Here is a 13,245-nt window from a genome sequence, read left to right as displayed (position 1 = left end):
CGTGGGGGATGAGAGCTGCCCAGAGTCACCCTGGGCTGTGAGAGCCAACAGGGAGACTGGGTCCCAGTGAGCATCCCTGATCCTCTCCCTCCCAAAAGCTCAAGATGTGGTCATGTTGTCAGGTGTTATTTAAAATGAAAAAAAAAAAAAAAGGGCCAAGTGCTTTGAAAGAGTATTTATTATCTTATAACTCCAATCTGGGGGCTCTGTGGGAAGGTATGCAAGCTGATCACCACTATATTTGCTTTGAATATTTTCCCAATGTTAGAGACAGTCCCAAAGAAGTATTGCATTGTTTCATTTCCCCTCCACACTTCATCTTTTTCTAAAAGTGAAAGCTAATGTCAACAATCCTACAATAACGAATAAGTGAATGTGCACATCCTGCACCCAATTAATTTTTTTTCTTTTTTGTTAAAAAGCAGGATTGAGCTGGTAATGAACTATAAGCTCTGGATAAAAAAAAATGTCTTTAACCACCTCACTGTTGGCTTTTTCTTTTTGCCTTTTTCAAATGTCATTAATCAAGTTATAGGCTGAAAATACTCTTGCAAAGCATAGCCCAGGAGAAAAGTCACTTGAGGTGAGTAAACAAGTTGGCTTTTTTCTTATTAAAGCCAAAAAAAAAAAAAAAAAAAAAGGCCAGCTGCTGCTATGTGTGTTAAGGGTACCTTAAATACAGAGTGTCCTTCAGTGCTGACAGGCATCCCAAACACCTTTTATAATAAACCACTAATTATAGCTTAGTGACTCCATAGGTTCTCTGGATCAGCTTGGGAATATTGCACTGAAAACCAGGGAGGATATTTATATTTTCTGTGACTGATGGATGAACCAGATTTAGAGTTGGACCTGGGGAACGTGGTACATAGTGTTGTATTTATAGAGTATTACAGAGTTGTGCTTGCTGCTGTACGATATAATTTTGGGGTTAAACTCTGCATTTTGGAAACTGTTTCCCCAATGCATCAGTGTGGATTCCAAAATCCTGGCCCCAGCTGGGCTGGTTGGAAGAGGGTTTGGCTGGTGGCCAGCTCCTGCAGCCCAGCACCATCTCCTGACATCTGACACTTGGATTAAAACCAGAACTAGGGACTTCAGTGAAAATCCCAGCTTTTTACAGAAAAAACCCAAACCTCTAGAGTTTCGTGGTTTCCAGAGAAAAGCTGGGAAATGGGAATTCTTGGGCAGAGAGGGGTGGGGAGGTCCACTCCTCTCACTACTCTGTGTTATCATGGGTGTTTCCCAGTATCCCAGTCTGGGAGCTGGGGTGTTCAGGGCTTGACTTGTAGTTTTAGAAGTTGGCATGGCTAATCCTGGCAAACTGATTCTTTTCTCCTCCGTTTGTTTATTTATTTCTTCCCTCCTTCATTTTAATACCATCTCCTGGGAGTTCCCAGCTGAAATCTATTCATTCCTGAGATGTTTCTTTTCCCTCGTGCTGTGGATGCTGGGTCTGGTTTGACTGTGGTTTGTTTCTGGCACTGCCAGGAGGAGCAGCAGGACAGAAGAGCTGGGCTTGCTGTTTGGGGGGTGTGTGTGTCCTGGCAAAGCTACCCTGTAGGTCTTAAAATCTTGCTGGTTGTGGGCTCAGCCCTGCTTCCCAGGGAATGGCAAAGCTCTCTCTGTCCCTGCCACCAGGGCTTGTCCTCCTCCATCAGGACCCTTACATCCCTCAGGCTTTGATGGACCTGGCTTGCTGGGCTTCTGAGTCACCCTGGGGTCTTATTTCCTTTTATATTTCCCTTGCAAACTTAAATTAGAGGTTTGTGAGACAGCTGATCTGGTTGGGGATAACAACAGACAGCTTCCAGCTGGTGCAGGAGCTTTTGGAAAGCTCTGGAATGTGCTAAAGGATAGGGAAGAGACTACAGGAGCAAGGACAGGGAAATGTGGGGGCTGAGGAAGGGCAGAGCAAAACTTTTTTTTTTTTTTTTTTTTGGCGGGGTTGTGTGGCTCATTCACAGACACATAACCTGTCTAGGCAAGCAAAGCATCCCTGTTCAGCTGAGCTCCAAAGTCCACCCCCAGGACCTTGCTGGCTCTGCTCCCATGTGTGTAGCTGAGCCCTGGCTGAAGCCCTGATGTAGCTCCAGGGATGGCAGCTCTAATCCAGCCATTGCTAAGCATTTGTTCTGATGGTGCTTCCAGGGCTGAATTTCACAGCATCCCCTTCCAAAATATTCAGAAGTCACCAGTGGTACTGCAAAATCCTGCAGCTGGATCAAACCAAGTGGTAATCCAAGATTCCTTCTGCCTGGACCTTGAAAACTGGATCATGTTGCACTCCTGCTTGAGAATTTTCCTCCAGCATCATGTTTAGACACTTACCTTTCTTTCTTCTATTTCTCCCAGATGAAATCTGAGATTTTCACAACCCCAAGAACTGAGGCTTCTCTTACCTGTTGCTCTCAGCAGAAGCATCTTTTCTTTCTCCAAATATTTTGGAGCTCGTGATAAAATTGTGAGGCTTTGGCAGCGCCACTTTGGGTGCTATTTGTGTGCCAAGCCCTGCTGAATGCCTCTTTTATCGCAGATTTGTAACAGTAGCTGTTGGAGGGGGAGCTTCACAGGAGAAGTGCTTTCAGAAGAATGCTTTTATAAAGGAACACTGTCCTGGAAAAAAAAAAAAAGTGCTTTATGGGGGGGAATAAAACCCAAACAACAAGCCCAACATTTTTCTTGTGTTCGTGTTGAAAAATTTTCCCATTAATTGGAAGAATAAGGTTTTGCTTCCATTTCTAGATGGTTTTGTTTCTCCTCTGTACAATTGAGCACCAGGCATTTATTATTTTTTTTTTTTCAAGGGAAAAAAAAAAGAAAAGACACTTCAATTCTGAGTAAGAAATGCTGAAATCCTTGTTCTGTGTAACTCTCCTCAGCTTGAGCCCCAGTCAGGTCCCTGCAGGACATGGGATGGGGACCCAGTTTGCTCAGCCAGGGCTCAACTGTAGCAGGAAGAGCAGTGATGGGGCTGCTCATCCCTTCCACCTCAAGCAGAAGGAGACTTTAGAGAGAAGACAAGGGGGGGGTTCTGAACAGCAAAAGTAGTGGTAAGAGATCCCACTGACCCTTTGTGCCCACTGTTGAGTCGAGCTCTTTCTGTAAGAGAGAGGGGTGTTTCTCAATGGCAGAAACACAAAATTTGTCCCCCTGCACAATTCCCTCACAATTGAAAAAAAAAATTCATGGGGAAAACCTGGTTTAAAATGTTTTAAATGACACTGATGTCTGAAAGTGTTTTGGCTGCTGTGTTACAGCCAGCACCCAAGGGTGCTCTTGCTGAGCATCCCCCACAAGGAGAGGGGGTGTGTGCAGCAGTTTCCTTTATTTTCAGTTTTGGTTTGGATCATCAGTCTCTGTTCTGAAGTAGTCCTTGCTCTCTTTCCCATCTCTTTGGCACAAAAGCAAGAGAATAAAATATTAGAAGAAGAATGTGATTATAATCCTTCAGAAATTGACAGAGGAATTTGGCAGTGGTTGTTGCAGGCCGTGAGTGCAATATATAATATTTTATTCATTTTTTTAAATTATTAGATTTCAAGCTGACACTTTTAAATGACAAATCACCTTAAGAAGATAACTGTGTAACAACTGTCAGTGTGGTTTTTCTTTGCTAACTGTGCGAGGTCCATGCATCCAAAGAAATAATGATCCTTTGGCTTCAGCCAAGCTGTGTGCAAAGCTGAGAGCAGTGAGGTCCCTTGTGCTGATAATTTGTATTATAATAGTATTATTACTGCTCCTTCTTAGGCTTTTTTATTACCTGAGTTAACAGCAGTGCTGCCTGTCCCAGTGTGCTCAAGGGAATTTCTTGGTTAAAGAGAATTTTCTTTTTTTAAAAACTGTTTTTCTGCTTTTGTTGTCCCCTTGCTCCCACAAATCCATTGGGAATGGGAAGAGTAATTGCAGCTGCATGAGACTTGAGATGAGGGCAGGGAAACTCTTCAGATAAGTTATTGAATGTATTAAATTTGAATGCATTATTCAGCATGGAAGGCAGGTCCCAGGGGCCTGACAGAGTTCCCCACCCCAGAATATCCCAGTTCTGGAGTTGAGGCTGCAAAACCCTGCAGGGAATGCAGGAATGGAGCTGCAGCTTCCCACCTCCCATGGGACCTGGAGACTTGTGAGTTCTGGATGAAAGGGAAGATTTTTTTTTTTTCCACCCTTTTTTCTTTATATCCACACAAATCAACTCGGGTATCAAGCTATCAGTGAGCCTTTTGCTCTTTGCTAGATGTAACTAGAACTTTAATCAACTTCAAGACAATCCATGAGAGCTGCTAACTCCTATCTTGGAAACAGGGCTGCAGCCCTCATTGAAGGGAACTCAAATGTTTTCTTGTGGGTGTTGGGATGTCTTTTTCCATACCATTTTGCTCTTCTGGACCCTGACCTGTGGCAGGGCAGAGTGCTGAGAGCCAGGCTTGGGGCTTCCTTCTCTGCTTGTGCAAGTGTCAGGTTGGACCAGGCTTTGCTCTGCAAGGAGGCTTTGTTCCAGCCATGTGAAAAAAACACCCCAAAAAAGAGCTAGAAGAGACCTAGCAGCTATTAAAAAAAAAAAAAAAAAGAAGTCTGAGATGGGGTTACCAGATGAAAGGCAAACAGAAAAAATTCCTTCTTACAGTTTTGAATGTCTAAATGCTGTATGTGTTCAGCCCCCACAGAGGTGCTGCTGGGAGACTTTGTAGGAGCTTCCTGTCCCAGCTGGTTCAGGCACCACAGTTTTAAACCCCCAGGTTGGTAAGGATGATTTGCTCTCTGTGTTGAGTCTGATATTTGGGGAAAACATCCACCATTCCTGACCTGTGTGCAGGGTTTGAGCTGCTCAGCCCAGCCTGAGGACCCCGAAGGTGTGAGAAGGATGGTGGTGGGGTGGCAGTGCTGATCAGGGGCTCTGCAGACAGTGGAAATCCCCAAGACAGAAGGACCTGAGTGTGTCGTGGCTATCAGGTGCTGGGGTTTCCATATCTGAAAGAAGATAGGGAAGAAAGCATTCCTTGGTTGTCCTTGTTGCTGTTCCCATTTCAGTGTTAAGCTCTGTGTGTGCTGCTTAGAGGAGACCCCAACCCTGCCCCCAGCTCATGCCTGGGTTATTTAATTTGAAGCAGCAGCTTTGGGCAATTCAGGGAGGAGCTGCCAAGGTAATAGTGGCTCACAGTGCCAAATTTGCAGGGTTTATGCTTTGTGCTTTCAGAACCAGCTTTCAGGAAAATCAAATTTTTCTTTGCCTCCAGCTTGAGTTTCTATTTAAACCATCTTTAATTTTGGGAAGTGTGAAGCTGCTGTGACTGCTGTGACCAAGGTCACTCCTCTTAATTTAGGTACTCCTAAGGATCATGAAACCTTGTTTGTTAAAGTCCAAGGCATGTGTTGAATCCCTAAAGGAAGGTGTGAATGCTATTAAACCTGCCATAGTGGATGGGACTTGGGAATGGCAGGCAAGCAGCTGGAGCCGTGCTGTTATCACTTCATTTGGGAGTCTGAAGTATTGTGCAAGTCATTACAGGATATTTACACAAATTGCTGGACTAAAATCCCTCTCCATCAGCAGTCTAATATTTGTTTCTTATTATATGTTAAACTTTTTTCTGGCACAGAAAAGTTGTCACCTGTTCGGTCAAGGTCCCGGCATTCAGCACTGAGTTCCTTCCAAGTGTGTTGAAACCTAATTGGTTCAGAATAAGCCTTCCCTTCGTTTTGGGGGAGGAAACAAAAGAAAAGAAAGGAAAAAAGGAAAAAGCTGTGGCATCTAGCAGGCATTTAAAGCATTTTTTTCTTGTTCTCTGAACTCTTGTGATTTGCCAGACTTGGGGCTGAGTTTTTCCTCAGTTTTCTGCTCACGTTACATTTGTCGTGAATTTAATCTGGAAAATAATATACAGCAAATACCATAGAGAAACTGTGTGGCTTTATACCAGGGAAATAATGAATTAAAGTATACATTCTTCAACAACTAGTCCAATTCTTTTACTTTTTTGTTTTTTTGGTTTTTTTTAAACTCTAGTTCCTGTTCAGTTGGTACTGTTACAGCCAGAGTGGGTGCTCCTGTCTGCAGCATTTTCAGACAGGGTTAGGAAGCACCTTCCCAAAGACTAATGAGTCTGTTCTCGTTATTTGGTTAGATCTGTCCCTGACAATTATTTGGTTATTTATTTTAATCAAAGAAACTGGCTGGTTGTGAGCAAAGGGTATGGTCAGCAGGATGCAGCAGTTCTGTGAGGCTTTGGCAGGGGACTGCAGCCTGAGCACACACTCTGGCTGAAGCAAAGAGCCACTTGGGACATCTTGCTGGGGGAGGAGAACCTGTTGCTGGACCATGTTCTAGCAGGACCAGCAAACGAGCCTCAGTTTTCCTTTACTCAGGAGTCACAACATAATTTTCCTATTTTCCATCCTTGTTACAAGCTCTGGCTCACCTTTTTCCAGGGTGACTTTTTGTTTTTCAGCATGCTGTTTTCTTCCCTAGTCTGAACTTAATCCCAGAAATCCACTTGGCTGGTGATCCCTTTAGACAGTTAAGTTTAGAAATTATGAAATACATCGGGCAGGCTCTGCTGCTTCTCCAGGGATGAGGGAACAGGGACTGGACAACAGCAGAGGAAAACAGAAGGGAGAGAAGAAGCCCACAGCTAAAAGGGAAACTGCAGATTATATATAGCTGCAGGCTGCAGTGGTGTTGGTCAGGGTGCTGTGACTGCTGCTTTAAATATGTTTTCAGCCAGTGCAGTTTCCAGTCCTGTTAACAAACTGAGTCCTTGAGTTGTGGCCAAGAACCAGGGACCAGCAGGTCTTGTTTCCAGCATGCTGCAACTGGGAGGTGTTTTACTGTTACTGGGCTGAGAGCAGCCCAGTTGAGTGCTTGGTGATTAATTCAGCAAACTTTGTTAACCTCTGCTAAATTATGTCTTTGCTAATTGAGCGCAGAAAAAAAAAAAAAAGGAAAAAAATCAAATAGGTGCATTTTGGGATGCTTCAGTGAAGATATATAGTACAGCTTTGCTGGTGGTGGGCAGCAAGGTGGATGGGCTGAGCTGGGAGACACCTTAAACTGGTGGATGTTTTATTTTTCCTTTTAGCCTTTACTAGCCAATGGTCCTGAGGTCTTCAGAGGTGCAGCAGTAATTGTTGGTGTGACATTTTCCCTTCCAGCCCCAAATCCCAGCGCAGCTGAAGCGACTGCAGGCACTTTAAAGATGTACACGAGCACGGAGGAGGAGCTGGAGAAGGACAGGCCAAGGATGTGGTCCCCCATGCAGGTAGGTCGCCACTGCCACCCCAGGCTCCGGGTGCCACATGTACCTTTCTGTCTCATCCTGCACAAGGAGCTGTGGTGTACTTCAGTGGATTGCAGGGTTCTGCTATGAAGGCTGAAACAAGTGGTCAGGCAATGGTTTGCTCTGTTAACCTTTGAGCCCTGCTCTGCTCCATGGTTGGTACAGGTCTCAGGTTGTAGTCCCAGGAGTCCCTGAGAAGGGGTAATTTTGTTTGGCTTTGTCACGCACTGGACAGGACAGGGTTCAGGTGTCCTCTGCATTTGTCCTCTTCTCCTGGCTGGTGCTTCTCATCTTTGTGCTGTATCACTCATGTGTTCTCCCCCCACCCCTAAGAATCCATATAACTTCATGTTCATCTGTCCCATTGTGTGGATAAGGGGTCAGGAGAGAGACATTTTCTCTGTGCCTTCTGTTAATGGAAGTGTTCTTGGAAATAAGACTCTTTTTCCATCACACAATTCCAGATTTGTTAAGACATTTGGTTTCATATGAGAGCAAGGCCATTTCATTTGTAAGAAATGAAGCTCTATGGTTAAGCACTAGTGAGCAGCCTGGTGGGGAATTCATTCACCCAGTTCATGGCTTTGTGATAAATGACAGTGTCCCCACAGAAATGGGAATTTTAAAACCCCAGAGTGATGTCTACCCGGCTTGTGGCATGTCTGGAGACAGTTTGTTCCTAGACTTTTATTAAATAATGAGCAACTGGACTGATGCTGTTTGCTGGAGCTTTCCTGACACACTTCTAGTTCTGCAGGCTAAATCCAGTCTGTTAAACTGGTAGGAATAAAGGAGCAGACCTTGCTGTAGCACGTGCAGTGCTGGGATCCATGAGCACCCTCCTGAGAGCTGTCCTCCTTCAAGCTGCCTCCATTCCTTGCACACTAGGTAGGTCCCTCAATACCTTGTGGTAATAACCTTGCAAACACAGCCAACGTTGTTGCTTTCTGGGTTGTCTTTCCCTCGAGATGGAGAATTGGGCAGGAGGAAGAGGGTAAAGGTTTTATAGCTTCGTTCTGCCTTTGTAACCAAGGTCAGGGCCTCTTGGGAGGCACAGTAGCGAAAGGGAATTAAATTTTCTATCCTTTGGTATTTGCCAGGGAAAGATAGGAATAAAGCATTTGGATGCTTTGTGCAGAAGGTCACTGGGTAAGTGGGAAGGATTCCTTTGTGTTACATCTCCAGAAACTAATGTCATTTGTTACTCAAGGCCTTGCACCCACAGACAGATGGTGGCATTGTGGCAACCTGTGTCACCTTCCCTGCGTGCTGGCACGTAGAGCCTTTTCAATATCTTCTCAGGCAGCTTTAAGAATCAAACTCTGGATCCCTGCTCTTGGAGTTGGCCCTTTTCTCTCCACTCCTCCTTCCCCCAACCCTCCTCTGGTGTCCTTTCCCTCCCAGTTCATTTGTTTTTAAAATGATTGTGCTATTGTGTGCATCAATGTGCACATAGCCTGTCTTGTTTTTCTCTTGGACTGAAAGTGCAAAGCAAATCTGTTTATGGTTTTGGTGAGCTAATTCTTCCCCACCCTAGATTTTTAAAGAGACTCTTTCTTTACCAAGCTTGCAGAACTTGTAGGATGTATTGGAGTAATGGGTAAAATATGTTGTGTGTTAACCTTCCTAGTTTGTAAGACTTTGTTTACAGCACCCTATTCCTAAGCAGTGCATTTGGGATGTGCATATCTGGGTGCTGAAGCAAGTAGAAGTCTTTGAAATAAGAAAATGGGGATTTAAGGCATTCAGGGAGGAAATGTTTTGTGTTTTCAACTTTCGGTGCCGGGGTTGTGGAGCAATATCTAGTGAACTGTGCTTGGTTGTCTCTTCAATTATTTAACTTCCCTTCCTGCAAATCCCAGTTCTTGGGCTTGGCTGTTCCCTGAGCTGCCTGTTGCCTTCAGACAGGCTCCTCCAAAGCCATTGCTGACTTGGACCTTAGAGATGAAGGTAGGAGCAGCAAGGAATGTTCTTGGCCTGTAAATTTGCTGCTGGATTAAGGGCTCTATGTCATTGGTGTGTTGGAAATGTTATTTTTACTTCTTGATTTCATCCTTCGTACGAATCAATCTTAGAGCTGTCTGTTTAGGTTAGCAACCTTTTCTACATCCTTCCACGGGTTTGCAGAGCACAGACCTGCTCCATGCATGGTGTTTTCACCAGGGTCTTTTGGCTGATGAGAGGCAGAGCTTAGCTTTGCTATGGGAGCAGTAGAAAAGCCCCAGGGACACCAGTGTCCAGGGTGCCTGACCAGGGGCTTCGCTCTCAACACTTGTGCAGGAGCTGCAGCCTGCCCACCCTGCTGCTGCACATCCTCTCCTCCAAACCTGGCTGGTTTTTATTTGTTTTAACTGCAAAACTGAGTTGCTCATGACTGGCCACAGGGTGGGAGCTCTACGTGGAGGTGGCCATTAGATGTGCAAATGCACTTCTCCAGCTGGAGTTTTGTAGGGCAGATGCTGCCTTAGCTGCAGCCTCTGGGTACTCCTGTAACATAAATAAGCAGGAGTAGGATTTCAAAGCAAGCAAATTTTTGACATAGTTGATGTCACGCCTCCTCAGCCTTCTGTTTGGACTCATGGATCTGGAGGCCACTGCTGCTTGTTTGGTCTTGTTGCTAGTGACCTACTGAAGGTTCTGCTGAGCTGATTCTTGCAGAGGGCTGAGGAGTTCATCCTGATGATTGTACTGAAGACAGCACCCATGGCATGAAACATGCTTGTACACAGAAAACGAGGTCACTGAGTGCTTAAACACTTCATAAACTTCTTGGCTAGACTCACAGTAGTTGTTTTGACTCACCCCTCTGTGCAGCCCAGATTGTATTGTGTGAAAGGCAAATTCTGTCCTGCATGGTCTTTTCCAGACCTGTCACCAGACACTTGGAGTGTTTGTGATCAACTGAGAATTATCTGAGCACTGTAGGTATCCAGGGACGTGGTTTGATCGTCAGTTGTATTAAAAACTGCATCTGATTATTGGAGAGATTTTGGAGCTTTTCCCCATGATGGAGGTCAGAGGGATTTGGGGCATGAAATGATGGAGAGTGGAGACTCTAGAAAAGGCCATTTCTAGTTTTTGTGAGTGGACTGAAAGATTCTGTAGGCAGATTTTCTTTAGGAAGGCAGAGAACTGTGTCCATGGCCCATGAGAGCATGGGTAAAGTCCATTTGTTTGGTTTTGTAGCAGCACAAACTGGAGGCACACCAGGTTCAAGGAGAGGCTGTGTGTGAAGGGAAAGGTGTTTTTCTTGATGTCTGGCTCAGTGCTATGGATGAAATCCTCTATTTCATCCAGAGGTATTTATGAATGAAGATGCAAATCCAAGGTGAAACCCAGGAACTGGTAAATTTTTACTCACTGGAGGCCACCCTTCAAAGCAGCAGGATTAACCATGGAGGTAAAACACCTCCTTATCTCCCAGCTTGATTTGGAGCCTTCCGAGCACTTTGGTGGTTCAGCTGTCTGCAATGCTCAGGAGCTGTCTGTTCCAGCACATGCTGCAAGTTTTATTTCCAAAACAAGTCTTTGAGCATATTGGGCTGGAAGGGAAACTCGTAATAATTCTCTGTGCTGACAGAATTCAGCATAATCTCTTGGCAGTGCTGCTGGGTCCAAACTGGGAGGGTTTCTGACTAAAGGTGACCCGTTCAAAGGATTGTCCCTGGTAAACAACTGGACTGGGACTCACTGGGTTCAATTCCTTGCTTTGCTGTAAGCTTCCTGTAACCTTGGGTGAGTTTCTTAAAATTGCTGCGTGCCTCATTTCCCTTTCTGTAGCATGGTGGTGACAACATTTCCCTTCCAGCCAGGAGCTGTGGCAGTGGGAAGGCAACGTGAGCCCTTTCCATAGTGAGTGTCTGAAGAGCCTGGACAGAGTAGGAAGCATGACCACCTCATGGACCTTTCTTCTGTTTTTCTGGGGAAAACAACAGGATGATCCATTTAAATGGTTTTATAGGTGCCCAGAGCTCTTGATCTACGAGATCCTGGGGCTCCCTGCACACTGCAGACAGGCATTAATAAGGTGGGTGCTCCTGGAGCTGAGAAGCCTCCCATGGCATCACTTCCAGTCCTTCCTTTAGCTGGAAATCAGTGGGTGCTTTGGGTCAGACAGGTTTCTGGTGCTCCTTTGGTGTGAAGTTTTCTTTCAGTGTATGCTTCTGTGTTTGCTTCTGTGCTGGTTTTGGTTTGCTTCACACCTGGGTGGATGCTGGGGAGAGGTCGTGGCTTTGTGAATAGAGATGCTGGTAAGTGGATGTATCCCAAGCAGATTGTTTCATCTGTCCCTGCTTTGATTTCCAGACTGAGTGAAAGTATAGATACCTGTATTTTCCTCTGGTTCTTATAGTGGGATACAATAGCTCATGCAGGCTGTTAAGAACAGCAAAGCAGCTTAGGGGCCAGATCTTTCATCTTTGGTGTGAGTATTTGTTATAAGAAGTTTTAATCATCTGTGCAAGAGGTGTGGCCCAGCAGTTGGGAAAATCCATCCCTGTTGGAGCTTTGCTTTCATCTACCCTTCCCACAAAACAAAACCCCAAACTCCCTTCACTTCATGGTATCTTGAGTTATTTGACAGGGTGCTGGGGGGATGCTGCAAGGCTGGGCAGCTGGCTGCATGTGCTCTCCAGGGCAGGAGAACAGGCTGGGGCTGCTTGTAGACCAGGGGTTGTAAACCCCTGCTTTCAGGTAGGTCTGCCAGCTATTCCCTCTGACTCTGCCTGTAGCTGGGAGCCCTCTCAAAACTGTGTCTTTAACAGCAAGATGGACTAAATGGAAAGAAATGGAATTGTCATTATAGGGGATGTGGTATCTTCAAGTACTTCTGTTGTCTAACTTTCTGGTTTTCCCCTTGCATGGTTTGTGTGATCCTCATGGTGGGACAGTGCACATTTAAGGCCATAGATTTTTCCCTAATTGTGGGTTTTTTAATTGTTCAAGGTGCTTTGTGCGTTGTCGAGGGTGAGCTCCAGACTGGAGTGCATGGGTATGGCAGATCATATGGAAGTGTGATTTCTGAGAACCTTCAGAGCTGTCTGGTGGAGAATGCTAAAAAGAGAAGCTCTGGGGAGTGGCTCAGTAAGCATCCCTTGGGGATGATCTAGAATGCCATGGAAATAACTGCTGGCAGAGGAAGGTGAGATGAGAAGATGCCAGGCAACAAGAAGGAGGCTAGCAACAATTTCCTAACATAGATAATACCTGGTGAAGGTTTCAGAACACCTGTATTCCCTGGGGGGAGGTGGGTGGTGTGTTGCTCACTGTAACTTGAATATCCTCTTACAAGCAAGGCTTGGTGGGGAGCTGCAGTCTCATGGGACCTTGCCCAGGATGGCAACTTGTGTAACCTAAAAGGTGAGGGTATCTTCTGTCCTAACAGCTTTTCACCACTAACCAGTATTTGCCAGGTGGTTATGAGACTTGTGCCTGATTTTAGAAGGAAGGAGAGGATGAAAAGTACTGATAGGGGCAGCTGGCCTTGAATTTTGAGTGCTGCCTGCCTGCCTCCAGTGACTGCTGATCTGAAAGCATCAAGAGGGTGGAGAAGAACCTCAAACCAGTAGCCGTAAAGCTCCTCAGTGGTATGGGCAGTGTTGCAAACTACTTTTCCAGCTGTTGCTGGAAGGTAGGTACAGTTTTACAGCATTAATCCAGGGAGAGGTCACTTAACAAACCCTCTTGCTCAGCTGCTCTGCCTGATCCTGGCCACTTGGGTAAGCAGCTTGAGGCAGGGATTTGTGTGATTGATCTTAAGAGCATTACCCTTGTGGGGCTCCAGGGTGAAGCTACCTGCCCTGCTTCTGACTTGACTGAGGTCTGTGAACACTTCTCCCCCTTTCTCCCCTGACTCTGCAGACGTCTATTTGCTTAATCTTTTGTTGCCAGGTGATTACAGGCTTGTGTATGGAGGGAGTTGGGCTGTCCTGAGCTTTACCCACTGTGACACGCTGTCATTTTGGTG

General features: G+C 45.5%; 1 protein-coding gene across 8 annotated transcripts in view; it reads left to right on the top strand.

The window, feature by feature from the left end:
• The window catches only part of ZHX3 (zinc fingers and homeoboxes 3), a 45,586-nt gene that overhangs the window by 8,529 nt on the left and 23,812 nt on the right, over positions 1-13,245 (top strand). For 2 of the 8 annotated variants that reach the window (XM_030462819.1, XM_030462814.1), the window contains 2 exons: positions 7,156-7,262; positions 8,030-8,168. The exons of 2 other annotated variants lie outside the window; for them this stretch is intronic. The gene's annotated coding sequence lies outside the window, so the exon portion shown is untranslated. Of the gene's footprint in view, positions 1-7,155; positions 7,263-8,029; positions 8,169-11,173; positions 11,308-13,245 lie in introns of those variants that run through there. 4 more of the 8 variants (XM_030462815.1, XM_030462817.1, XM_030462818.1 and 1 more) reach the window with 4 other exon arrangements.

The sequence above is a fragment of the Calypte anna genome, chromosome 20 (assembly GCF_003957555.1).
Source record: "Calypte anna isolate BGI_N300 chromosome 20, bCalAnn1_v1.p, whole genome shotgun sequence".
Classification (NCBI taxonomy): domain Eukaryota; kingdom Metazoa; phylum Chordata; class Aves; order Apodiformes; family Trochilidae; genus Calypte; species Calypte anna.
Note: the sequence above shows the minus strand (reverse complement) of the source record. Positions and strands in the feature narration are given on the sequence as shown.